Source organism: Ambystoma mexicanum, chromosome 9, assembly GCF_040938575.1.
Source record: "Ambystoma mexicanum isolate Mex_15411 chromosome 9, UKY_AmexF1_1, whole genome shotgun sequence".
NCBI lineage: Eukaryota > Metazoa > Chordata > Amphibia > Caudata > Ambystomatidae > Ambystoma > Ambystoma mexicanum.
In genome coordinates, this window is record NC_090931.1 from 1,541,066,695 (window position 1) to 1,541,092,718 (window position 26,024).

The 26,024-nt window shown below is 46.7% G+C and overlaps 1 protein-coding gene across 3 annotated transcripts in view; it reads left to right on the forward strand.

Annotated features, from left to right (window-relative positions):
* LOC138489479 (zinc finger protein 154-like) overlaps window positions 1–26,024 on the forward strand; it is a 518,474-nt gene that overhangs the window by 423,896 nt on the left and 68,554 nt on the right. The window lies entirely within an intron of this gene.

Sequence of the window (26,024 nt, forward strand, 5' to 3'; positions counted from 1 at the left end):
TAGAAAGAGGAAAAGGTGAGAGCGCTGAGCGAGACCTAGAGAAAAGAACTTTCAATCAGTATATTGTTGTGTATGGAATAAGACATTGAAATACCAAGAGGCTTAAAGAGAAATTAAAGGATGCTATGCTATGAGATCCTGGTATGCCTTAGAGACTGCCTCCTTTTAAGAAGAAGTCAAAGTGTGCTCCAGGTGCTACACTGTTCTGCCATGTCGCGTGCTGAAACGTGGGGATGGGGAAGTTACAGTTCAGCAGTCCTCAACTACCAAGCCCTGTGGACCTTTCATTTTTTACTCACTGTTTCTTTATGCACGTCATCATCCCACACCCTTTTGTTCTTTAGAGTAAGGTATGGCAATAGGTTTATTAGTATAGGCCATCTTTGTTTTGACACGACACCACTACGACTGCGTTATTATTATTTGATTGTCGTAGCTTGCTCCCATTTGTAGATTTAGGGTTAGGTAGGCGTTTATCAAACCTCTTTTTTTTGGAATTCAATAACCACCCTTGAACTGTACTTTTTGTGTCTGTCATACTTCTGGTACCATGTCATCCTTACACAACTCACCGGCTTTGTGCGTCTCTTCTTGGTTTTGCTGTTCCCAATTCACGAGTCAAGGTTGGTACCACAGGCTTGGCATCGCCTCCCAAACTCTGCCGTTCACCCAAGAGGGTCGCTGGCGTCTTTGAAGCACAATGCAGTCTTCACTTGTGGGATCTGGCCTTCTCCACGTATCTTTTGTGGCCTGTCGGAGGCAACAACCACCAGTAAGGAACTCTTGGGGTTTTTGACACGCTGCTCTCGGCCCTTGGTCTGTCGCTCTGCACCAGTAGGTTTGCCTTCATTCAGGAAGCCCTGCTCGTACTCGAGTTCCGCCTTGCTCAGAGTATGTCTTTGGGTTTTGCCTTTTATTTGTGTGAGGAAAGCTAATTGGTATCAGGTGTATGCACTTAGAATGAAGTGCTTGACTTTGCCTGACTCAGTTAGTGGGACGTGTCCAGTACGATGTGTGAAAGTTGATGTTGTTACTCTCAGTCACCCTCTTCTTCGGCCCAGTGTTTGTGTAAAAAGGGTTTTGGGGGAGTTGGGACCTTGGAGGATACTAAAATAAAGGATGGGTTGGATAAACAAAATAGGGGAGAATACTGCCTCTTACCATCGCAGCCTCACCCCCACTCCCCGAGGACCCCTCACCCAAGTGACCCTCCTGCACTGGTCCACCCCCAGGTTCTGGATCCAAAGGCAATGGCTGTGCCCTGGTCACCTTGATGACAGATCCCCGGGGACTAGCGGGTGAGCAGGGAGTTAAATTTGGAAAACCCAAACTGTGCCACACATCTCATTGGTTTCTGGAAAACCTGAACTGTGCCACACATCACATTGGTCTGAGCAAGTTAAAACTGAAAACCCGAACTGTGCTACATGTCTCATTGATATGTGCAGCAAGTTCAATTTGGGAAACACGAACTGTGCCACACTTCTCATTGGTATGAGCAAGTTCAAACTGGGAACCCGAACTGTGCCACCCGCCTCATTGATATGAGCAGTGAGTTCAATTTAGGAAACCCTAACTGTACCACACGTCTCATTGGTATGAGCGAGTTCAAACAGGGATCCCGAACTGTGCTTTACATCTCATTGGTATGAGCTAGTTCGAACTGGTAACCCGAACTGTGCCACACATCTCATTGGTGTGAACAGTGATTTCAAACTGGGAAACCCAATCTTTGCCACACATCTCATTGGTATGATCAAGTTCAATTTGAGAAACCCGAACTGTGGCACACGTCTCATTGATATCAGCAGCGAGTTCAAACTGGGAAACCTGAACTATGACACATGTTTCATTGTATGAGTGAGTTCGAACTGGGATCCCGAACTGTGCCACACGTCTCTTTGTTGTGAGCAGTGATTTGAAAATGGTAAACCCAAACTTTGCCACACGTCTCATTGGTATCAGCAGCGAGTTCAAACTGGAAAACCCAACACATGTTTCATTGGTATGAGCAAGTTCAAACTGGGATTCCGGACTGTGCTACATGTCTCATTGATTTGAGCGAGTTTGAACTGGGATCCCGAACTGTGGCACACATCTCATTGGTGTGAGCAGCGACTTCCAACTGGGAAACCCAAACTTTGCCACACGTCTCATTGGTATGAGCAGCGAGTTCAATTTAGGAACCCGAACTGTGCCACATGTCTCATTGGTATGAGCAGCGAGTTCACTTTGTGATACCTGAACTGTGCCACACATCTCATTGGTATGAGCAAGTTCACAGACTGGGATCCCGAACTGTGCCACACGTCTCATTGGTATGATCGGCGAGTACAATTTGGGAAACCCGAACTGTGCCACAAACCTACCACTTCTCCTATGGGGCAGATCTGCAAGAAGCAAGCCTGCACCAGGAAATCTACCCGTGCCGCTTCTCCTATGGGGCAGATCAGCAAGAAGGAAGCCTGAACTAGAAACACACCAGTATTGCTTCTCCTATGGGGCAGATCAACACGAAACAAGCATAAACCAAAAACCCTACACATACTGCTACTCCTATGGGGCAGATCTGCAAGAAGCAAGCCTAAACCAGAAACCCTACACATACAGCCTTTCCTATGGGGCAGATCAGCCAGAAGCATGCCTGCACCAGAAAAACTACCCATACCACTTCTCCTATTGGGCAGATCCAAAAGAGGCAAGCCTAAACCAGAAACCCTACCCATAGTGCTTCTCTTATGGGGCAGATCAGCAAGAAGCAAGCCTGCACCAGAAACACTGCCAGTACTGCTTCTCCTATGGGGCAGATTGGCAAGAAGGAAGCCTGAACCAGAAACACTACCCGTACCACTTCTCCTATGGGGCAGATTGGCAAGAAGCAAGTCTAAACCAGAAACCCTACCCGTACCGCTTCTCCTATGGTGCAGATCAGCAAGAAGCAAGCCTGAATCAAAAACACTACCTGTACCGCTTCTCCTATGGAGCAGATCAGTACGAAGCAAGTTTAAACCGGAAACAGTACCAGTACCGCTTATTTTAGGGGGCAGACCTAAACCAAAAACACTACCAGTACTGCTTCTCCTATGGGGCAGATCATCAAGAAGCAAGCCTGAACCAGAAACACTACCCGTACCACTTTACCTATGGGGCAGATCAGCAAGAAACAAGCTTAAACCAGAAACAATACGCATACTGCTTCTCCTGTGGAGCGGATCAGCAAGAAGCGTGCCTGAACCAGAAACTCTACCCGTACCCCTTCTCCTATGGGGCAGATCAGCAAGAAGCAAGACTGCACCAGAAACACTACCAGTGCTGCTTCTCCTATGTGGCTGATCAACAAGAAGCAAGCCTGAACCAGAAACACTACCAGTGCTGCTTCTCCTATGGGGCAGATCAGCAAGAAGCAAGCCTGAACCAGAAACCCTACCCGTCCCACTTCTCCTATGGGGCAGATCCTCAAGAAGCAAGCCTGAACCAGAAACACTACCAGTGCTGCTTCTTCTATGTGGGAGATCAACAAGAAGCAAGCCTGAACCAGAAACACTACCAGTGCTGCTTCTCCTATGGGGCAGATCCTCAAGAAGCAAGCCTGAACCAGAAACCCTACTCATACCTCTTTTCCTATGGGGCAGATCCTCAAAAAGCAAGCCTGAACCAGAAACACTACTAGCGCTGTTTCTACTAGGGGGCAGATCAGCAAGAAGCAAGCCTGAACCAGAAACATTACCAGTGCTGCGTCTCTTATGGAGCAGATCAGAAAGAAGCAATCCTGGACCAGAAACACTACTAGCACTTATTTATTTATTTATTTATTCGCATTTGTTTAGCGCACAGGCAGCCCAGAGGGCATCGTGGCGCTTGTTACAGATATGAACATGACTTGTTGTACATACAGTGAAGTCATTACTTAGTTGCAAGAGAAGAACAGTAGTTACTGGAGAGGAGGAGAAGAGAGGAGAGGAGGAGGAAAGAGTAAGCTACACGAAGGAAGGGGAATTAGTTAAACAAGGTGGTTTTCAGTTTCTTTCGGAAGGCAGTGAGAGAGGTTTCTGCTCTGAGCGTGCTAGGTAGTGCGTTCCATAGCTTGGGGGCAATGTAGGGGAAGCTTATTCCACCTGCTCTAGCTCGTTTGATGCCTGGGACCCTAATTTGGTTGGTGTGGCATTGCCTAGTTGGTCTGGTGGAGTGAGATCTGGCTAGCGTATCAGACAGGTATGAGGGTGCAGACAGGTTGATACATTTGTGTGCAGTGGTAAGTATTTTGAATGTAATGCGCTCTTTGACAGGTAGCCAGTGTGCTGCCTTTCTGGCTTGCGCGATGTGGTCCCTTTTTGGTATATTGAGAGCTGCTCTTAGTGCATTATTCTGTGTTATTTGGAGTTTATTGAGATTGGAGTTGGAGGTGCCAGCCAATAGCGCATTACAATAATCTAGTTTAGCTCCAATGGTGGCTCTGGCAATCTTTGGTTAGAAAAGGTTTGATGGCATTAATGAGCTTAGTGCTCAGGGCGGAGGCAGAAACAATGGAGTTGACTTGCTTGTCCATGGAGAGTGAGGCGTCAATGTGGACTCCTAGTGTTTTAACAGAAGGTAGAACTGGGATGACACAATGGTCTATGCAGAAGTTGGTGTAGAGTGGGTCGAGGTTTGTGAGAGTGGATTTTTAACCAAGGATGAGGATTTCGGTCTTATCTCCGTTAAGACATAGGCCGTTCGTGGCCATCCATGCTTGGATGGTGGCATATATATTCTGGAGGGTGGCTGCGTCCTGATGGTAGAGACCTGGGAACGGGAGGAGCACTTGGGTATCGTCAGCGTAGTTGGTGTAGGACGGTGATCCCAAGTGCATCCAGTTTATCAAAGAGAGGTTTGGTAAAAAGATTATAGAGGGTAGGAGCCGTACATGAGCCCTGAGGGACTCCATACCTGATGGTGGTAGGCTCTGCGTTAGCTATATTGGAAAATACTTTCATCACTCTTCCTTCGAGGAAGGAGGTGATCCAATTTGTGGCTTGTTTGGAGAAATGTGCGGCCTGAGTGAGATGGTTCGTAAGGATGGCATGATCGACTAAATCAAATGCCGCCGAGAGGTCTAGGAGGAGCAGAAGGGCCGGCTTGCCTTTGTCTAAAATTAGGGTAATTTGGTTCTTCAGATCTAGTAAAGCGGTTTCCGTGCCATGACCTTTGCGGATTCCGGACTGTCTTTTACCTGGGACAGCGTTGTTTTCCAGGTAGGACTGTATCTGCATGTGTGCAGCTTTGTCTAAGATTTTTAGAAGAAATGGAACCTGGTAGGTGTTTCTCCTAGGGGGCAGATCAGCAAGAAGCAAGCCTGAACCAGAAACACTACCCGTACCACTTCTCCTATGGGGCAGATCATCAAGAAGGAAGTTGTAGTATGTGGCTTAGTGACTCTCTTGAGTGGGAGGCATCCAGTGCAGAATGTGGAACATGAAGGGCTGTGTGTTCCGGGGATGACTGTTACGACACAGATTGGGAGCCCAAACTAGAAAGATGCCTCTGTACTGCTCTCCTTTGTTGTCTTTCTAACTTGCACTGTACTTTGCTTCCTGAACAATAAAGCAGTTCTAACCTCCACCTACCAGAGTTTGGTGTGCTTCCTGACTTGCCACCTGATGCCTGGATACTACATTTTATGGCAATGAGTTGGCTAAAAGTACCCATGATATGATGAAATGTGGAGCCAGGATGTGACGAGGGACGTGGGTGATCCAGTGCTAGTACTGCTTGTGATAAGTGCTCACAGAGTTGCTGCAGATCCAAGTGTCCATGGAGCACGGTCTGGGTACCAGTAGTAGCCTGCTGTGAAAGGACTGCGTAATACTGGAACAGGAGGTATGCATCAGTATTTGGAGGGACAGAGTGTGCCGAGAACAGCAAGAAGAGGGTTATGAGAGGGACCATTGGGGCTCTGGCTGCTTGCATTCCACAGGAGCCGTTGGTGAGCAGAGATCCCCACTCAGTCTCAGAGCATATACATGAATGACGATGTCACACTGGAGCTGCAGGGTATAGTGGTCACAATCTTCTAGAATGCCATGCCTGTGGTGAGTGTTAGAGGTTCCATACTGACAAGAGGGACAGGAGATATGAGAGGCTCCAACAACGCGCTCGATACGCGCTGACAGCACGGCATGTTTATGGGAAAGTACATTTGTATTTGTATTTATTTGTGTTTTATACAGCGCCTTAAGCCAGACGCTGTACAAAGAATCAAAGTGGTACAATAAAGATCAATATCAATATCAATAAAAGCAATCTGTCATATCAACCAGGGTGAAGCAAATGGGACTTCAATGATTTGCGAAATAAAGAATAAACAGAAATAGAGCAAAGAGAATAAGGAAGAGCATTCCAGTGTAGGGGAGCCAAGAGGGTAAAGGACCGAAAGCGCGACTGAGCACAAGAAGGGCATGGAACTATGAGAAGAAATTGAGAAGAAGAGCGGAGAGATCGGGAGGGAGTGTAGAAAGAGACCAAAGAAGAGAGGTCGTCAGGTGCAAGACCATAAAGAGACTTGAAAGCAAGGCATAGAAAGTTAAATTTAAGTTGAGATTGGAAAGATAGCCAGCCAAGAGCAGAAAGGGAAGAAGAAATAGAGTCACGAAAAGAGAGAAGACAAAGAAGATGGATAGAAGCATTAAAAACTGATTTCAGGGGAACAAGTGGAGTAAGTGGAAGACCAAAGAGCGCAGTAGAAAAGTCGTGAGAAAATTAAGGAAGATCTGAACATTTTAGCGGCTTCAAAAGTCTTTCCGAATATTGTACAAATGGAAGCGACAGACACGCGAGCACAGAGAAATATGGTGGTTAAAGGATAAAGCAGAATCAAAATAGAACCCCAAGTTGCGAGCAGTGGAGGAAATAGAAAGCTGGGATGGGGGAACGAACCAAAGGAGGGAGGTGCAGGAGAACGAGAAGGAACAGTGTTAGCAGGAAAGAAAATAACTCAGTTTTAGCAGTATTAAATGTAAGATATTGAGTCGACATCCAAGATTTAATAGCTAATAGACAAGCAGACAATCTGTGGTGAACATCAGAAGAAAAAGAAAGAAAAAGCTGAGTATCGTCATCATAAAAATGGTGTGATAGACCAAACAAAGAAATAACCACGGCGAGAGGCGAAGTATAAAAGGAAAACAAGAAAGGACCCAGAACAGACCCTTGAGTAACGCCATAGGCAAGCGAGAAAGTGTCAGATGATGTTCCGGCCCAAGAAACAGAAAATGTTCTTTGGGACAGGTGTGACCGAAAACAGGAGAGGACAGGGCCAGTAAAGCCGAAGGATGAGAGAAAGGCCAGTAGAAGAGAGTGTTCAACAGTATCAAATGCAGCCGAAAGATGTAACAAAATAAGAAGAGATGAGTGTTTAGAAGAACGTTCAGTGAGTAAAGAATTCAGAACTGAAAGAAGAGCAGCTTCAGTGGAATGACAAGGAGGAAAGCCTGACTGAAATCACAGAAGAATAGAAGAATTAGATACAAAAGTAGAGACTTGCCGTTCAAGTAGTTTAGAGAGATAAGGTATTAAAGAAATAGGGCGAAAATTAGAGACATGCTCCAGTGCCCACAGCGCTGAGGAAAAGAATGGAAATCCTTGCTGGATGGTGAAAATGCGGATTAGAGGCAATCTTTTCTATGAGGACAATGCATGCATGTTCATCTACGGAAGCGTGATCTCGGTAGTCTTTCAACTGCTTTGCCCCCGTGGAGGTGAGGTGTACTTTGGAGTTCCACACTAGAACCATGGAAAACTAAACAAAGTGTGCAGCTGTTTAAGACAAGGAACAGAGCGCCCAGGGCGAGCGTTCGTAGCAGAGACATTATTTACCTTGTCTCTTTCTTATTTCTTCTTTATTGAGTGCGCACTGTCAACACGATGCGATACGTAGCTGCACGGCCTGCTCTACATTCTAACGGCATGCTTATACACTACACCTCCTGTGTTCTTTTTCCCTACTTGGGATTAACATGCTTTTGCGGGTCGGAAAATGTTGCTATGATGTGTCTACTGTAGTGAGTAATTAGTTCATCATTTCAAGAGTATGGGAGTGAGTTTTAAGTTATGGCGATTACAAAAGCTGTTTATGGATTCCCAGCAACAGCTTACAGTTTATAAGTATCTTGTGTGTAATGCATTATAAATTAATGTTTTGTGCATAATGCATTGTATAGAATGCTGATGCCTTGCTGATGAGCTGGAGTGCTAACATAGGCAGAAACACTCATGTTTCTTTTCTACATCTAGGAAAGGTCAAAGTTATAAGAGAAAAGTATGGTTATTTACACTGATATGTAATGTGGGATTACCGAGAATTCGAAAAAATATTCTGTGATGGGGCACTAACCAGGTAAAAAAGTCCAAATCGTAATAAAATATGTAGATCAATTGAAAGCAAGCGTCTCCCATAAGCCAGTAACCCCCCTCAGTGAGAGGCAATAAAGGACACACCCCAGGAGGGAATGAGACCAGGACCAAGTGCGGGTGAAGTAAAAAGGTTTTATATAAATTGGTATAGGGCATGCAAAGGACTCTGCAAGCTCCGAGAGCGCTCTGTCTGACAATAGCAAAGACAGTCATATTTATTACAAATATACGTCATGCATCCTGTAAGCTATAGGGGGCACATAGTCTCTGGGAATGGGTGGTGTTGACTAAACTATAGGCGATGTATCGAAGAGCTGCTCCAGGATTGGTGTACATCTGCGTGGTGCCAACATGGGGTGGACAGGTCAGCTGGGCTCGTCGGGGTGGAGCTGCCATGCCGGACGCGGTCTGTGTCAATGATTAGTGGCTGCGCTGACACTTTGCCCTTGTGGCCACACACACACACATCACTTTATACATTTCCAGTTGTCCTGCAAATCCTACAATGCATTAATCTAAGATCAAGTGGGAGACAGGAGAGACAGCATGCAATGTGAAGCTTCACCAATACATCAGTGTACAATTACTCTTGACCTAATGACCCGGTCTCTTAAATCCAGGTGTCTCGTCAGAGGGCACGGGGTAAGCTGCCTTGTCATTCTATTCTGTTAGATGTGGTGAGGTATTGTTCTACGACATGTTAGTACAAGGGTGAATAACTGTCTCTATGGCCCGTTAACTTGGGGTGAACTTGAGTACTATTGGATCAGTAAGGGCACATATCTGGCCCCTCAAAGGCGGTGGGATTTAGGACCACATAATTCACTTGGCCAAGCCATGGCGGCCTCTGACATGGGGGAGGTAAATACTTGAAGCGGGTCCAGCAGAAATGTCGGGAGGCGAGGCTGTGCTGTTCGAACACCAGCAAGCCCTGGCAGGCCTTGGCAGGAGGAGGGGGAGATGGCCTTGTAACTCCAAGCGATTCTGTATTCACTGGGCTGCACAATATACCCTCAGAGGGGACAGATGCTAAAGTCAGTAGCATTAGGATGATTACATATTTCTATTGTTTACAAATTCGTATATTTCTTCATTCGTAACAATGGAGGTTGGCAGTAGCACACGCGATACATAACGTTAGTTGAACACATACTGATAATTCATAGGACCGACAGACGAATAACAAACGTGAAGTAGCGTCAGGTTGGGTCCTGTACTCAGGAGCATGGAAGCAATATGTTTATTTACATTTTCGTTTATAGCAGAAACTAGCTCAACACCCTTGAGGACCGTCATGCACTTTTAAAACGTGTTTCACTACATTATACACAAGCATTCTATGTATTGCTTTTCACTTTATCCTTTGTACATTATCAGCAATCATTATTTAGCACAAGGTGGGGCCTATCGAGAGCTTTCATTAAACCTTCAGGGCACATAGTGTCTTGCGGCGGGTGGGGGTCATCCTTGCTTTGATAACTTTATACAGTTCATCCCTTTCTAACACCCATTTTATCATTTACAAACAACCCTGTGAACCGTTGGGATTTGGTATGTGTAGTTAGCACTTCGTCTAGGGGATCTGGGCAGGGGTTCATGGAGGGAGGTCATGGACACCATATATTTTAAATGTTGGGGGTTAGATGCAGGGTCGGGGCTTATTTGATTGGGATGGTTCTTGTTATTTTCCAGACCCCGGCTACAAGTCAGGTCACTTCTAGGGCAGTGATGTACTGCGGAAGGTAAACGATACAGTGTTTGTTCTGATACTTGTTTGTGTCTGGTTGCTCGTGAGAACGGGCCTTCAGCGGATCGCCCATAGGGTGGAGGCGCGGGGGAAGTGCATGGCTCTCTGTGCGCGGTTAGTGGGGGCCAAGCTACAGCTTTTGCATGCAGGCTATTTCGCTTGGGCTTGGGTCAGTACATCTAAAATGGAGTCGTGGCGTTTCCAAAATGGTGTCTGATATGTTACACTACGGGTCGTGTGGCCTTGTGCGTCGATCAGCAGCCATCCTGCCTCCCGGGCCCAGGTGCATGGGGGACCGCTGATGAGCCACGAGCCTCACGTAGGTGGGCAATGTGGGGGAGGGGGTCCTACAGACCTATCCTCCCATACATTTCCCCCCTTTCGTTACTTAAGTAACGAATACTGTAACTCGCCCAACCTCTGGCGTTCCTTCTCATTGGCAACCGCTTCATCTCATGCTGCTGTTCCCTTTATTGGCATCCAGGCCCTACATACCCCTTGAAGACTCTCCCCCCCTCCTGGCATATTCGTCCGGTGTGCAAGTCATATATATGCATCTCCCATCTCCTTCCAGGTCCACCCATACCTCTGTGTACCGTTCCCGTTCTCGGGGCTCCTTTATTGTGGTATGGTACAATCTGTCCACTATATCCCCATCATAGATTAATGGCAACATTCTATACTTGGGTTCAGCGTGCTCACCTGTTTGTACTTGTGCTTCTTGCATGATCTGTGCTGCTCCTCTAGCGTTGCCCATTGTCACCATCATCATTGCACCATTAGGCACTGCATTTGCGCAGCATCGGAGACCTAACTGGCACACACAAAAAATCATGTGTAAAAATACCACGATGGGCATCAACATTATGATTGTCAGCCCCAGCCAGGATGGTACCCAGGAAAAAATGTTGTCAAACCAAGTGCTTGTGTCTGTTCCACCTTTGTTCCTCATTCGTTCCCCCAGGTTGTGCACCGCTACAATGACGTGTGATAATGTTCCATTATCCGCATCTTCAGAAGGTACGAATGTGCAGCACGCGCTCCTGATTTTTCGGCAAACCCCTCCATCCATCGCCGTTAACAGGTCTAGGACATACCTGTTCTGCATGGTCATTAGCCTTAGGGCCCTTTTTCTCTACCTTGATTACATTGAACCCTTCTTCAGTGTCGTTGGCCAGTTGGATCAACTCCCATTTTGCGTTGGCTCGCGCCTGGATACTCGGAACTAGGGAGGCAAAGAACGTTTCAGCTGAATTAAACAGCCAGTACTTGTCAGGAATCTGTGCCAACAGGTCTGAAGAAGCTTTGGATATGTACTTGGACGATCTCCGCTGTCTTGATATCACGTCTTGCGCATTGCCCGAGGACAGGGCGTACAATGGTGGTTCTTCTGTTGGTTGTGTATTCTGTGCACGATGGGCAGCTGGCACTCCTTTTCCTCCGTCGATATGGCTCTCCGGGATTACCATCAAAGCTGAATGCAGCGTTGCCAGAGAGCATGTGCCCCTCCAGGATTGTGGGAGCTGCAAGTATGCCTGTTTACCACAGACCCAGTAAGTGTCCATGAGTGCTGCTGTCCCTTTCTTCATGTCTGGGATAATGAGTGTCCGATTGCAGTTCTTATTTGCACCCATGTTGTTTTTCCCCTCGCCATGGAAGCACAGTTCGTATGAAATTTCTTTTTGCAATTTAAACGTTTTTTCAATGGCGGTCACCCAAGTCAGTTTTGTGATGTGTTCCTTCCAAACTGGTGTACAAGTTTTCTTGATCCATTGCAGTTTCTCTTCTGGCAGTCCTCGTAGCGCTTCAGCTTTGCATGTTATTACTTCATCTTTCCACTTATTGTCCAAAAACGATGTCCGTTTAATCACGAAAAAAGGTTCTTTTAAACATATCACTCCTTTGGTTCTCGAATAGCAGGTTTCTCGTTTTGCAGCATTTCAAAAGATACTGCGTGTGCCTGCATAGAGTGAGATGAAGGAGACACTGGGCATCTGCAAGAGGCAGTTCTTTAGGCAGCAAGACTTGTGGTGTGCCTGAGGCATGAGGAATCAGGGAACAGACATAACAACTCTCATTAGTTGTCTGTTTAGCAGTGGAGCTCATATCCGCATACCATTTATTTGACTGATGTGGATGTCTAGGGTCTTCTATTGTGTCGAGGCCTAGGCCAGAATACTCGTCATATTTGTTCCTCCCCACCTCCCTCCTTCTTCTGCTACTTCTAAGGTGGCTTTTCACATTTCTTACTGGTTGTGGTATCATGGCCTCTCTTCCCACGCCCCCCTTTTCCCATTCATCATATAGAGCCAAGAACCTTTCTGCCATCTCTGCATTTTCTTCCTTCCTATTTATGGGGGGGCCAGGTTCTGCGGATGGATTAACTTCTGGTGTGGGCATTGTGGCGGAAGTGTCATATAACCATGATATAACAGAGGGGTTACGATCATTTAAACCATAGACATTGTATTCAATGCATTATATGGGGGAGTTGGCCGTGTGATTGGCCTGTTGTTGGTATCATTTAGAGGCTGTACATGAGTAGGGTTTGTATCATAACCCCATATAAGCTGAAACCCATCCCATATCAAATAGGCCCCTTCTTTAACCATTTTGTTCTATTCCCCAGATTAGTTCCATTCCTTCTTCCCTCATTCATCTCGATAGAGATGAATGCAATAAACCAGTAGACGACAAGGCCAAACAACATTGTAAAAAATAGAACAGCGCACACAAACAATCCACACTCATATGAGTATCTACGTAAATCAAAGTTCTCATTAGTATTTCTAACTGCCCTAACATTATTCGTTGCGGGCTGCCCGTTCGTTGCCATGGTTACTCCTATGTTAAAACATAAAAGTGCATTAAGCATACAGAAACAGTTCTTTTTAGCATTTTCATTACATGGTGAAAGTTGGGGAGAGAGGGAAAGAGGGAGAGAGAGAGAGTTTTCAATATTGATAGTTCAACATTATTTACAGTTTTAATGTTCCATAAACCCATTTAGTGCAGTTTACTTTCTTATTATCATGCATTATGGTGTTCATATGTAGGATGTATTCGTTTCTCTCTTCTCTTCCTTTATTGTGACATTTCTGTTGTGGTTTGTACTTCTTCGTCTTGTTCTGGTGTGACACTATCATAGGCTTTTCGTATGTCTGTTAAATGTATCCAGTATCTCAGGCCCTTCACGTTTACAGCTGTCGGCGTGCAATACACTACCTCGCATGGGCCGTGAAATCTTGGGGCATTCCACCTACGCACGAAACTTCTTACGTACACCATTTCTCCTGGCATTAACTGACCTGTGGGGTTCTCTTCTGTGGTTCTTATTTCCTCATGTTCCTCCTGTCGTGTAAACGGTGGTGCAAGCTGTCGTGCTATCATGTAGGCTGCTCTGATGAGTTTTGTCAGGTATTCATTGAATTCTTCGCCTAGGACAGTGGCACTTCTGTGGGCGTCTGAATGTCTGCGGAGTGGGGAGTGTGGTGTGTGCATGCGCCTTCCTGTCACTATTTCGTGTGGTGACAGATGGTGGTCCTTGCTGGGCTGATTTCTCAGCTCAAACAAGGCCAAAGGCTGACAGTGCACCCAGTTTCTTTTAAGGGAGAAACACAATTTTGATAACCTTCCCTTCAGGAGGCCGTTGATTTTCTCAACCACGCCATTGCTTTGCAGATGATAAATCGAGCATAGTTTGTTTAATTCCTAGCAGAGCTGTAACTTCTTTGAAGAGGTCATTGACAAAATGTGTGCCATTGTCCGAGCGAATCACGTCGCAAATTCCCCAGGGCGGAAATACTTCCCTCACCAAGAATTTTGCAGCGCACTTGGCATCTGGATGTGCACATGGCCCTGCTTCGACCCACCTTGAAAATTGACAAACTACCACTATCATGTACCGTACTCCATTGCACCTCTCTCCCATATCTGCATAATCAATATGCAGCTCTCTGAAGGGGCCTGTTGGTTTTGGTATTGTTCCCCGCAGTGTCCTTAAGGTCTTTCCTGAATTGTATATCTGTCATGTTGTACACTCCATTGCCAATTTTGATATCTGCTCCTGTAACCCTGGAACAAACCAATCGTCTTGTATCTCTGCGGCAATATGTTGCTTCGCATTGTGTGCTGGAAAGTGTAATTGTTGGAAGGCTATTACCAATAGTTTGACTGGCATCACCACCTTTCCGGTGTTATTTTGACGCCATAAGAGATCTGTTGCTGACTGGCTACATCCCCTTTTCTCCCACAAACAGAGTCACGGAGCACCCCATCACTATTGTTGCACTTTTTTCAATGGCGAACGCTGCGGCTGCGAGAGATTGCTCGCAAGCGAAGTGGCCTTGCATGACTGCGTCTAGCGTGCCACTGTAGTATGCTAGGGGCTTGTGTCCCAGGGATGTTTTTTGTGTCAGTACTGCTGTCATGAGGATCCCTTTACAGTGGGAGAACAGGTAGAACTCGCGCTCGTAATCTGGGTTCGCGAGCACTGGTGCACTTGAGATCAGTTCCTTGAGAGGCGTTAAAGCAGATCAATTCATAGGCTTCTTAGAAAATCTCTCATTTGTATTTCTGGTGCACCAGGGTTATGTCTCGAGGCCACCCGAGATTCCAAAGATAAGAGCAAAAAAAACAACAAACACCAGGTATTGCTACCTGATGACCCTGGTGTGCACTCCTCACAGGATATGTGATCCCAAAAATAATTCTAAAAATTGCCTCGGGGTAATTTCCCTTGGCAAAATATTCTTTCACTTTTTCATTATATTACACATACACTTGCATAGTAACTGAGACCCACAGTGTATATTGCTTTAAAAATTGCATTTTATAAACTAAACCATTTCCATTCTAATGATTAAGCAAAAACCACACATTGCTAAGTGCTTGTGTAGGACCAAGGGAATTTTCTTCAGTATATAAATCAGACAGGTACGTACATTTCCTTAATTCAAACCAACAACAGTAGTGTTCATGTTGGGGCCAATATGTCAAAAGATCAACCCAAAGGCACATAATACACACAGTTCCGTTACATATACATTTGTGTCAATTTAAAGGTATGAATTGACAATTTCAGGTGATCCAAAAACACTTCTTTACGAAATTAAAAATGCTGACGCGTTTCGGATCTAACAAAATCCATCTTCAGGGCTAGAAGTGTTAAGTTCCATATCGTGATTAAACTTTGTGATCCTACAAAAATGAGAATAACCTTGTTATAGTCTTATTTCGGGTACAAGAGAACCAAAATTACTATATAGAGTATAATTATATAATTGCGGCACTGACATGTTCTTCAAAAGGATGGGCAGGATAAAAGTGTTCCTACCTGCACATTAAAGTAATTGAATTAACAATATGGTTTCCCCAGAGACTACTCTTAAAAGATATGAATTGAACTACTGATAAAACATAAGTACCCGGTCAAGGACTTGTGCCAACCTTCCGGGTAGTGACAAAATACAGAGGGCACCGCACACTATGTGTACTCTAAAGTGTAAGAAATGAAAGGGACAGATGTTCGTAAACCTTTCCAATCTCGCAGACCTGTAACAGCAGCTGTTCATTTCCAGACCATACTGTCTCATATCATAGATAATACATATATGTCAGGAAGTTCTGATTAGTTGTACTTGGGGATTATTACAAGGCGGTCATATAGATCGTGGCACGCCTCCAGAGAGTGCCATCATAGATGTCAAAATGAGTTTTAAGAAGAGGTATATAACCTCGGTGGAGTCAACTCTACAAAAGATTAGATTGTTAAGCAAATCGTCTCTAGGTGCCGCTCCGGTGTTAGTGTTGATCGGCATCCCCACAGGGATAAGTAATTATATCATTCATAGATGCCCGTTCGTATGAGCCCGCTTACCTCGTAGGTTAAACAAGTCGACCGCCGAGCCGCCCATCCTCAAGACGAGCCCCTCGGCTGCCGACAATGTTTATGGTGTCCATGGATGAGAGGCCCGCGCCTCACCCCAATGAGTGAGGACTAGTCCGAGCATAGCAGGCACACTCCTGAGCATGCGCTGTATGCTCGGTGTGCATTAATGATATGGTAATCTGATGTCATGACATCAATAGGTATTAAATGGTGTGTTTGCATCAGAATTGAAGCCTGATGCCTTTGGAGCACACGGTATTGTGAATTTACAATGGATCATAGTAAATCCAATTAATATTGGCGCACGCGCGAACGGCGGGGCAAGAGCACTGTTGCAGATAGAATTCCGCCAACTTCGCTTAGCACCACCAATCACATATAAAGATTTTAAAGTTGCTTGTGGTGAGTTCAATAAATATTGACACATGTGCGAATGGCGGGGCCAAAACGCAGCAGCAGGTAGAGACTCGCACACTACGCTTTGCCCCAATGATCGCACATTTAGCTTTTTGGATTACCGAGAATTATCAGATCACAAAATGACAGAGGGAGAAAGAAAATGAAAGTTATTTTAACTTTCGGTTTCCTCTCCCACAGCCATTTCAGACTACCCGCTCCCACCCACCCCTTTGCTTACTTACCTTCTGGCGACACACAGTGAAGTGTGCTACCGCCTCACCATTCCCCTGCGACGCCGGTTCCCTTCAAGCACATGGATGAGAACCGGTGTTAGGAAAGATTTCCCATAGGTGCAATTTTCCCTCCATTTATGAACCCTCCAAACTATTTGTTTTTGTTTGGCTTACCTAACCTGACTTTTTCCAGTGGAGCCCAGCCTACAGCTGCACTCCTGGGCTTTTCCTCATCTGTTATGGGGAAACAGACATGTTCATCCGACTGTCAGTACTGGGAAACTATGTTTCCCTTAGTCTTTGGCTATGTTGCCATTTCTTGGTAACTTTTTGTCTATGTGCCAAGTACCTTACAGTACCGCACTTAGGGGTTCTTTTGTTTTATGGCCCCAGAAACCCTGTAAGGAGTTTCTGGTGATTGTACAAGTGTGCCTAGGACAAACTGGTGGCAGCAGTTTACTTTTATTGTATTTTTACTTCTTTTCAAGGAACCATATCTCATTTACCGCGTTTGGCTCAAGACTGTGGCCAGTGCCAAAAATGGCCATTCCACAAAGTCTTTTGTTCTGTCTTTTGGCCATTTTGTCCCTTTGCCTTCCCCAGGTCGAGCCAACCTGGGCTTTCCTTATTTGGGCATGCAGCCTCCCAAGAAAACCGCAACTTTTGCAGGCTCCTGCATGTCATGTGTGCTAGTGCCCAGAAAGAGGAGTGGGACTGTCTAGTCCCAATCCACACTATGGGTGCCTGTATGTCTGGTAAGCCTGAATGACTGGAACCACTGTGGGCCGTGATTGGCCCATGCCTGGCGTGCATGCAAGAGAGCAGATGTTCCATTGGCTATCCCAGATTTGAGCATGAAACGAACCTTGGATAAGAGAAGGGGCTTTGCATCCATTCCAGGTCGATGACCTGAAGTTCTCTCCGAACTACATAAGGAGCCAAGTATCCTGGAACGCTAAAGCAGACCCGTGGAACCACCAAAGACGTGCTGGAAGGTTTGGCACCCTGATCCCGCTGTTGTCCCGTTGGACCCCTGTTTTTGCATCAATCACTGAAGGCCTATAAGGCGCTTCGACCCATTGGAGTAGTGTCAGGATTCCATGGGTTCCCAGATTTCCAATGAGACATTACAGTAGAAAAACTGCATTAAGAAGATTTAAGTAAACATTTGTTTTTAGTCTTTCTCATCTTACCTTTAAGTAGGAGAATTGTTGGAGTGATGTTTGGGTTTAAATGTAGGATTTTAATATGCCAATTTCTAAATAAGTTTCCTTAATAATCTTATATACAGGAAGTGCCAATTTCCCCAAACCAAGATGGAGGTTCTGTTCAACACTAATGATTGGAGGAGAAGTATTGTGAGGTAGTTTGGAACATTCTTCAACATTCTAAACCGCCTTTCATTCCAGTTTCCTTAGAGGAAGGTTGCAGTTTTAGTAGCTCAGATAATATTCAGTATTTATATAGTTTAGTATTCTTTTAAAAGAAAGTCTAGAGTGAAGAGATAACAGAGAAGTCTTCAAGAGGAAGTCATCTTTTCAACAAGGACTCTTACATTTTTACAGATGAATCAAGCTAAGTGTTGGGAGTGAAATGTTCATAGTTTTGAATTAATTCAAGAAGAAGTCATTTTTTATGAACTAATCACAAAAAAGAAAACTGTTTATCCGCATTGATAAGGAACTTTAATCTGTGCTCTACTGTCCACGTAGTTAGAATCTATACGAGCGTTACGTTTCATTTTTTTTTATTTTTGTCGTGACACATGTTCAATTCACTATTGAAATAGTTAGGTTAGTTTCTATTGGAAGTTCTAGTTTATTGTGAGTGAGGCATTAGCATTTATTTAGTTTTATTATATTTGAAAGATTTACTCATTAAGTGCTTCTTAGTGAAGTTATTGTTTACTTGCTCTTGCTATTGCGCAGTTGAATTTGTAGCTAGAGTAAAGGACCCGCAGGCATGAGTTACGTGCATTCAGTTTCCAGAATCCTGTATTTCCTGGTTGCGTAGTACGAATTAGTTTTCTTAACGGTTCGGTCATTGGCGAAGTTATTTGATGAGTGTGCAGTCTATGAAGGTTGCGGCTTGTCGTGAATTGCAGCTTGTTTTGTATTCGCGGTTCCATTTAATTCCAAAAGGATTCGCGGGCTTCAGTTCTTCTTCGTCCTGTATGCGCGTAGCGTCGCGTGCATCATATCTGCAGCAACTCGTTTTCCAGAGCACAGAGTCAGTTAATTTTCTGCAGAGCTTTGAACAGGAAAGTGAAAAGACACTCTAGACTTGAAATTACTAATTATACTTCTTTCTCAGTAAACTTTAGAAACTTTGATTCTCAAGCAATTCAATTCAGTGTTCAGCAAGTATAAGAGTCAAGAGAAAACTCAAGAAATTCTATGCAAAGGAAAATAAAGAATACTACATAAACTATATTAAGAAGAACATGTAGAAGAGCCTATTTTTCTATATTGATTGATGCAATTAATGCCTATCAGCAATCGGGCATAGGCAGCAGGTATTGTTAGAATCTAACATTAGTAAGAGAAGACTACACTTTAGAATAGAGTACGTTGTAACCCGTGTGTTCTTGTGTTTAGATTTCCACAGGCACCACATCACACTGATGAATCATCAATCAATCCAGCTCCAGTGAAGTAATCATCTAGCAGAGTCTAACTTCTTGGGAGCCAGTGTCTGAGAGCCAGTGAAGATCTGCAGTTGTTATTTTCTCCTCCATTCCCCTTTCCCCTTGGGTTTGCCAGCTTAGTAGTTTTATCAATTAAGAGATTATTGAGCGGGCATACTTTGGGGGTCTGGTGGGCCAGCATCACTCCTGCAGGGAGAATCAAGACTGGACCTTGACAAGTAGTGGCAACAACTACTCTCAGCACCTCCTGATTACCCTCCCAAAGAGCCTCATCGGAAGTGTTCCTGGGCCATCCAGCGAACTGACCAGCTCGAACCCGGGATATCGCATAGGAGCGCCGCCACCCCGAGTCACCAGCTTGTGGTCCTGGGCCCTCTCCCGCCACATTTCGTAGTCCTAGCTGCTCTGGGTCGCGATTTGAGTGTGCCACGCTGCAAGCATTTGCGGTTCCTGTGTCACCCTGCTGTGGGGACGGTCGTTGTAGGAGTCTTACCTGCCTGCCCCCCTGTGCCCTAAGACGTGCTGCACTGGAACTGTCCTCTTTTCTTCATCAAGAGCTGAGAAAAGGCTGCTGTCCCACCACGGATGATCGCCCAGTTCTGCAGCCTCTGAGAGCCGAAGTGATGTGCAACTGCAGTGGTTGAACCTACAACCGACCTGGCCTAGACTGGTAAAGTTTGTCCCGGACTATGTCGACGGTCGGTGAGTACTTGTATCACTTACCGGTGGCCCCCTGTCTCAGCCATTGTTCTTTACGCATGACAATCCCTACAAAGATACTCACCTTAGCTGGGTTAGCCTGCGCTCCCTAGCTATTCCCAAAACTCGAAAGTCCCTTGCTTGCAAGGGTAGACCCTCCTCGAATAGTGAGACACTGTTCTTCACTACCTCAAGCCCCTTCCTGAACTGCTAGAGCTCTCTGAAGAGGACCTGCTTTCTCTCATTATGCACGACCGCGCGTTTTCAACGCGCTACTGTACTTTTGAGCACAATGCTCCCCACTTCATAGGGCTGGACTGCTTAAGTTAGGGATCGATTCTGAAGAACTGCTTAATGCTATGTTTGTGTAACCTACACTTCTGTTGCAGGTTGTGGCTTTGTTTCCCCATTACTGCATTAGGCAAAAAGTAACTTTATATATTTTAAATAGTGAAAGGCGTGTGTGGTAACTGTTTTATATTACTGTGGTTTATTCGTGTTTAATTATTGAGGCCTATAATAAATGTATATATTTTTTATATACACTTGTCTAAGTGTATTCTGTGGAGTTTTACTGTATGTGCTGATTTTGGGCTTCCGATCACTCTCACCCCTCCTGAGACTGTGATTGGTCTGGCTTGTACAGAAGGTTCCCCTGTTCCACTAAACTACGGTGGCCTCCTAAACTTCTCGCTACCACGTCAGAGTTTAGAAATCCATCTTGACAGCCGGCGCCGCAGGGTCCTTTCCTTTTTTTTTTTTGCTTGTCCCCCACTTTCCTTTTTATGGAAGCGGGGGGGACCTTGATCGACATTTTTTTCATCTGTTCTTTTTTCTAACACCATTTTCAGCGTTTTCTCACTTTCATTTTATTTCTATAATATTTGTACGGATTCTGTAATGTGTATGCTGTGATGTGCAAAATGCAGTTATGCACATAAGAGTATATGGCCCTCATTACGACCCTGGCGGTAAGTACCGGTCATTACCCGCATGGCGCAATTACTGTGTCCGTGCTGGCAATAGACCGCTAAAAGCGGCCCATTACGAGTTCGCGGGCACGAGCTTTGCCCCATGCCAGTAATGAACTCACCGCCATGCCACAGAAGCCCGAAAAATCCCCCTTTCCGGCATCGTATGCAGTGGAAATAGCACCTGCGGCATCCTAGCCATCGGCATTAGCGGTCACCTCAAATAGCGGAAACCGCTATTAGCGGTGACCGTAAATAAGCGGAACCGGAAGTAGCGTCATCGCACAGGAACGGGAAAGAGCACGGCGGCCATCTTTAAAAACACAATCCATTGCCATCCACCACAACCAAGAGCCATCTGACCCCCAGAACTCCCACACACCTCAACCACCACATGTCTGAATTTAGGATGCCAAAAGTTGTCAAAAAAACTGGAGATTGGCTGCGCCAGGAGCGCTTCTCCAGAGAGGAGCTCACCATGTTGGCTGAGACACTTCAGGAGCATGCAGACGTGGTGTTTGCAACTGACATGTCCCGACCAGCGCTGCTGTATAAAAAGCAGATTTGGGCATTGGTCGCCCAGAGGGTCAGTGCTGTCGGCACCACACCCCGCACACCAAAACAATGCCGCAAGCGATGGGACGACCTACGTCTACGTGTGAGAAGCATACAGTCGGCAAACCAAAACCTTGGGATGGCAACTGGTGGAGGTGCAGAGTCGCCCCTAAAACTCCAACCATGGGAGGAGATATGTGCCTCCACCATAGGCACCGAGTCAATAGAGGGAGTCGGGGACATGGAGAGAGGAGCCCCGTCATCAGCCGATGCAGGTAGGTGTCTCTAATCAAACAATGCCAATACCGCCACGATGATGTCCAGATGAACTGACAGTGCAATGATGTATATCAGGGTCCACCAGACACATAAGCACAAGACTGCCTACAGGCAGTGCAGAGCATCACCTTGTCCACATCCATGATGCACCCCATTTGTGTTGCAACCCAAATGCCTCCATGCATCACCCACCCAAGAGTGAGACAACCTGTATGTCACTCCCCCAATGTGACTCATCTACCAATCCATATCAATGCAGCCACCCCAATGCATGCTCAATGCCCGTAGACCCATCACTAACCCTCTCCCTCCTTTGATCCCCCACAGGCACACAATCAGACAGCGCTGATGAGGACACCGTTGCCACAACAGGGAAGAAGGCCAGGGCCGAGGAGGGACAACACCGCCCCTCCACTGCAAGAGGCATAGGCCAACCGCCACGACATCAGAAGGCCAAGAGCACACCACAGGCCACAGCACCAATGTGCTCTACGTCCCCCACTATGGCACCCACAACAGCCAGCATCACCCAAGTGTCGGCGGCAGAAGGGACTGCATCGGCTGCAAGCAGCACAATTGGCGAAACAGCTGCCGATGACGAGGAAGGGGATGTGCTGCATGTTGCAACTCCCCCCACTGGCCCCCTGCATTCCCCACACCTGTCCCCATGCAGCCTGCCCGACACCAGCAGGCACGGGCTATCTCCGGCTAACTCATGGCCAGCAACTCCCAGCCCCACCCCAACTGTGCCCGAGGAACACAGTATTTCGGGAACCCCTCAAACATCCAACCCAGCATATGTGCAGAACTGGCCGCAGTGCGGTACGGACTGTCTGAGATGGTGGCAGCAATGCGGTACATGCATCCATCCGAGCAACCAAGTACATCCTCAGCTGCTAGTTCCGCCAGGACCAGCCCCGTGCGCAGGTCTGGCAGGAACCTGCGCCGATCAGACAGGGGGGCACCTGGTGCTGGAAGAGGGGGATCCCAGTAGGCACAGCCTTGCATACTGGTGCCATGTGGTCCACTGGTGGACAGTACTGCACACCATGTGTTGGGGAGATGAGGGGGGAGTGGGTGTGTTGGGGAGTTGAGGAGGGAGGGGGGAGTGGGTGTGTTGGGGAGTTGAGGGGGAAGGGGGAGTGGGTGTGATGGGGAGTTGAGGGGGGAGGGGAGAGTGGGTGTGTTGGGGAGTTGAGGGGGGAGTGGGTGTGTTGGGGAGTTGAGGGGGTCAGGGGGGAGTGGGTGTGTGGGGTGGAGGGCTTGTTCACTTAGTTATGCTTCTTCAATACACATTTTGGTTACTCATAATTCACATGTGTGGACGTTGCTTATTGTGTACGTGTGCTTTATTGGTTAACAGACTACAGTGTCCATGTCCCTGACACACCCAGTGCCCCGAGTGCCATCTCCATGTAACACCCCCCGTCCATGTGTGCTAGAAACATTGGTTGATCGGAGTCTGACGCCTGGAACGTCCCCCCTGTGCATCGCTGCCTCCCTGAGGTGCTGCCCCATCCCCACCCTCACCCTGTTCGTCAGGTGGTTGCAGTTCAGCGTCAGGGGGCAGGGGTACATTCCGTCTGATGCACGTATTGTGTAGCATGACACATGCCATGACGATCTTTGCCACCTTCTCATGGCTGTACAGGAGTGCCCCACCAGACCTGCTGAGGCCAAATGTCTGCTCAATCACCACACGGGTTCGTGTATGGGCACGATTGTAGTCCTCCTCGTGCCTGTTCTGTGGGTTCCGGACTGGGGTAAGAAGCCACCTCTTCAAGGCATAGCCTGCATCACCTACATGTGGGCAACAATGTATGTGTAAGTTATCACATCATATTTGACCTCATTAAGTGACACCATGGCATGCATTTATTTCTTAATTTCAACCCCAATTCCATGCATGAATGGAGTCACACGATGTGACTGCTATGTGTGTACACCTCTTATGGACTGGTTTGCATGCCATCAACTAGTGGGCGCAGGGGGGTCCAGTTCCTTGCCAGTGCCCATGCACTGTGTTAGTCCACAGCGGTTGTTTCTGTGATCTGGCAGATGTCCAGTAATTTGTATGCTTTCATCCTGGCACCGTTGATGTCAGCCTCATGATGATCTCACTACGCACAACAAATGGTGTCATGCAATTCAGTTGGGCCTCTGTGACAGGGTAGTGGTGATTTGATGTATTTAACCCTCATGTGACTCCTTTGTACGCAGTAATGGGGGACTGTCCTTTCAGTTGATGGTGTTTGGTGCTGTGTATTGGCTATAGTCATTGCTTGTAGCTGCATTTTGTTGAGGGGGATGCGGTCTGATTTGGTACAGTGCACATGCAGATGGCTGTGGTATGGTTGTGACACTGCTTCATTTACATGGTAGGGCTGCTTACATCTTGCATTATTTGGTCAGGTGTCAGCTCCAGTCTGGGCTGATTTGGGGCTTGAGCATGGTCCATTCTCTCAGGCACTTGCAGCCAGGTGAAGTATGCACCTCTCCCCCCCCATCTCAGCCAGGTGAAGAATGCATCTCTCCCCCCAACTCAGCCAGGTGAAGTATGCATCTCTTTCCCCCCCCATCTCAGCCAGGTGAATTATGCATCTCTTCACCCCATCTCAGCCAGGTGAAGTATGCATCTATACCTCAATCACCTACCCACATCACATTTCCATTGGCAGAACATGCGACTCACAGAGAACCCAGGATCTCTGCCCTGCATGTCGCTCTATGTAGCGTGGTATCGTGGAGTTCCGCAGGACCATTGAATCATGGTTTTGATCCGGGGAATCGGGCACAACAATGCGTGATGATCCTGTTTGAGTCACATACCATTTGCACGTTGATTGAGTGGTATAGCTTACGGTTGCGGTACGCTACCTCCATGGCATGTGGGACCACCAATTCAACATGGGTGCAGTCGATGGCGCCAATGCAACCAGGTATGCCGGCCAGTGAATGGAAACCTACTTTGGTGTTTGAGATCTCCTGGGCAGACCGTGGTAAGGAAATGTGGTCGTCTGTGTGCTTGAGGAGGGCATCAAGCACTTGGTTCAGCGTACGTGAGAATAATGGTTGTGAAATGCCATTCAAGTGCCCCACTGTGTGCTGGTAGGTGCCTGTGGCCAGGAAGTGGAGCACAGACACTACCTTCAGTAGGGGTGGAATGGTGGTGCGTGTTTCAATCAGGCTGACAATGTCGTCATGTATCATGTCAACAATGGTGGTGATGGTGTCCCGGTCCAGACGGTACAGGGTGTGGATCTGCTCAGCGGTTAGGTTGAATGGACTGGCTCTGATGGGTGGGATTGGGGGCTGCCTGCGTGGTGCCACTGGCTGTGCTGGTGGGGCATGCTGGCCCTGCCTTGCCCTCCTTCTCCTCCTGCGTCTCCTCTGTGCTGCCTGTTGTTGTTGTTGTTGTAGCACTTCCACTGCAATCGGGTCCTCCAGCCCCAGCATTGCTAGTAGTATTGGAATCATTGTGGAGTGTGACTGGGTGTGGGAAGGGGTGGGGTGTGCTCCTTTTGTGCTTGCCCAGTCTGTATTGCCTCCACCTGTGCTGATTGAGAGCACCTGTGGCAGTTGGGAACACTGCACATGGCCGTTTACGGGTGGTCCGCGATGGCGGTATTTGCACCATGGCGGTAAGGTAGTTTACGGCCTTCACAAGGGCGTTAATTGCATGTCCGTGTGACTCGTAATGTTCCCCACTTGGCGCTTTTACCGGCACCGTTAATTACGGTGCCGCTAATAGCACTTTATCAGGTCATAATCGGCCGGAGCGGTAAGCGATGCCGGTAATCCTTTACCGGCATCGTTTTTCACTTACCGCCAGGGTCGTAATGAGGGCCTATGACTATATTCTAAGAAGAAAAGTGAACGTACAGTATGATGTGCAAAATTGAGTCATACATTTGTAGTACCTTAAGTCAATATCTCAAAGGAAAGATTGTTTAGTAAACCAAATGTAGCATGTGTGCCTATAGGGGGATTGCATAATAGAGTATGTTGCTAACTATTTTATAATTATTGCTTGAAGTGGTGACTGATCAACACTGCTTTCTTGCAGTACTTTACATTTTAAGGTAGTGACTGATCACCTCTATTTTAAATTAATGCAAGTGATGAGTAAAGTAGCTCCCTATTGGACTCCATGGAATGGGGATTACACCCTTACTGGCACAGATAATGTGGCGGTAATTCTGCCGGACTGAGTGCC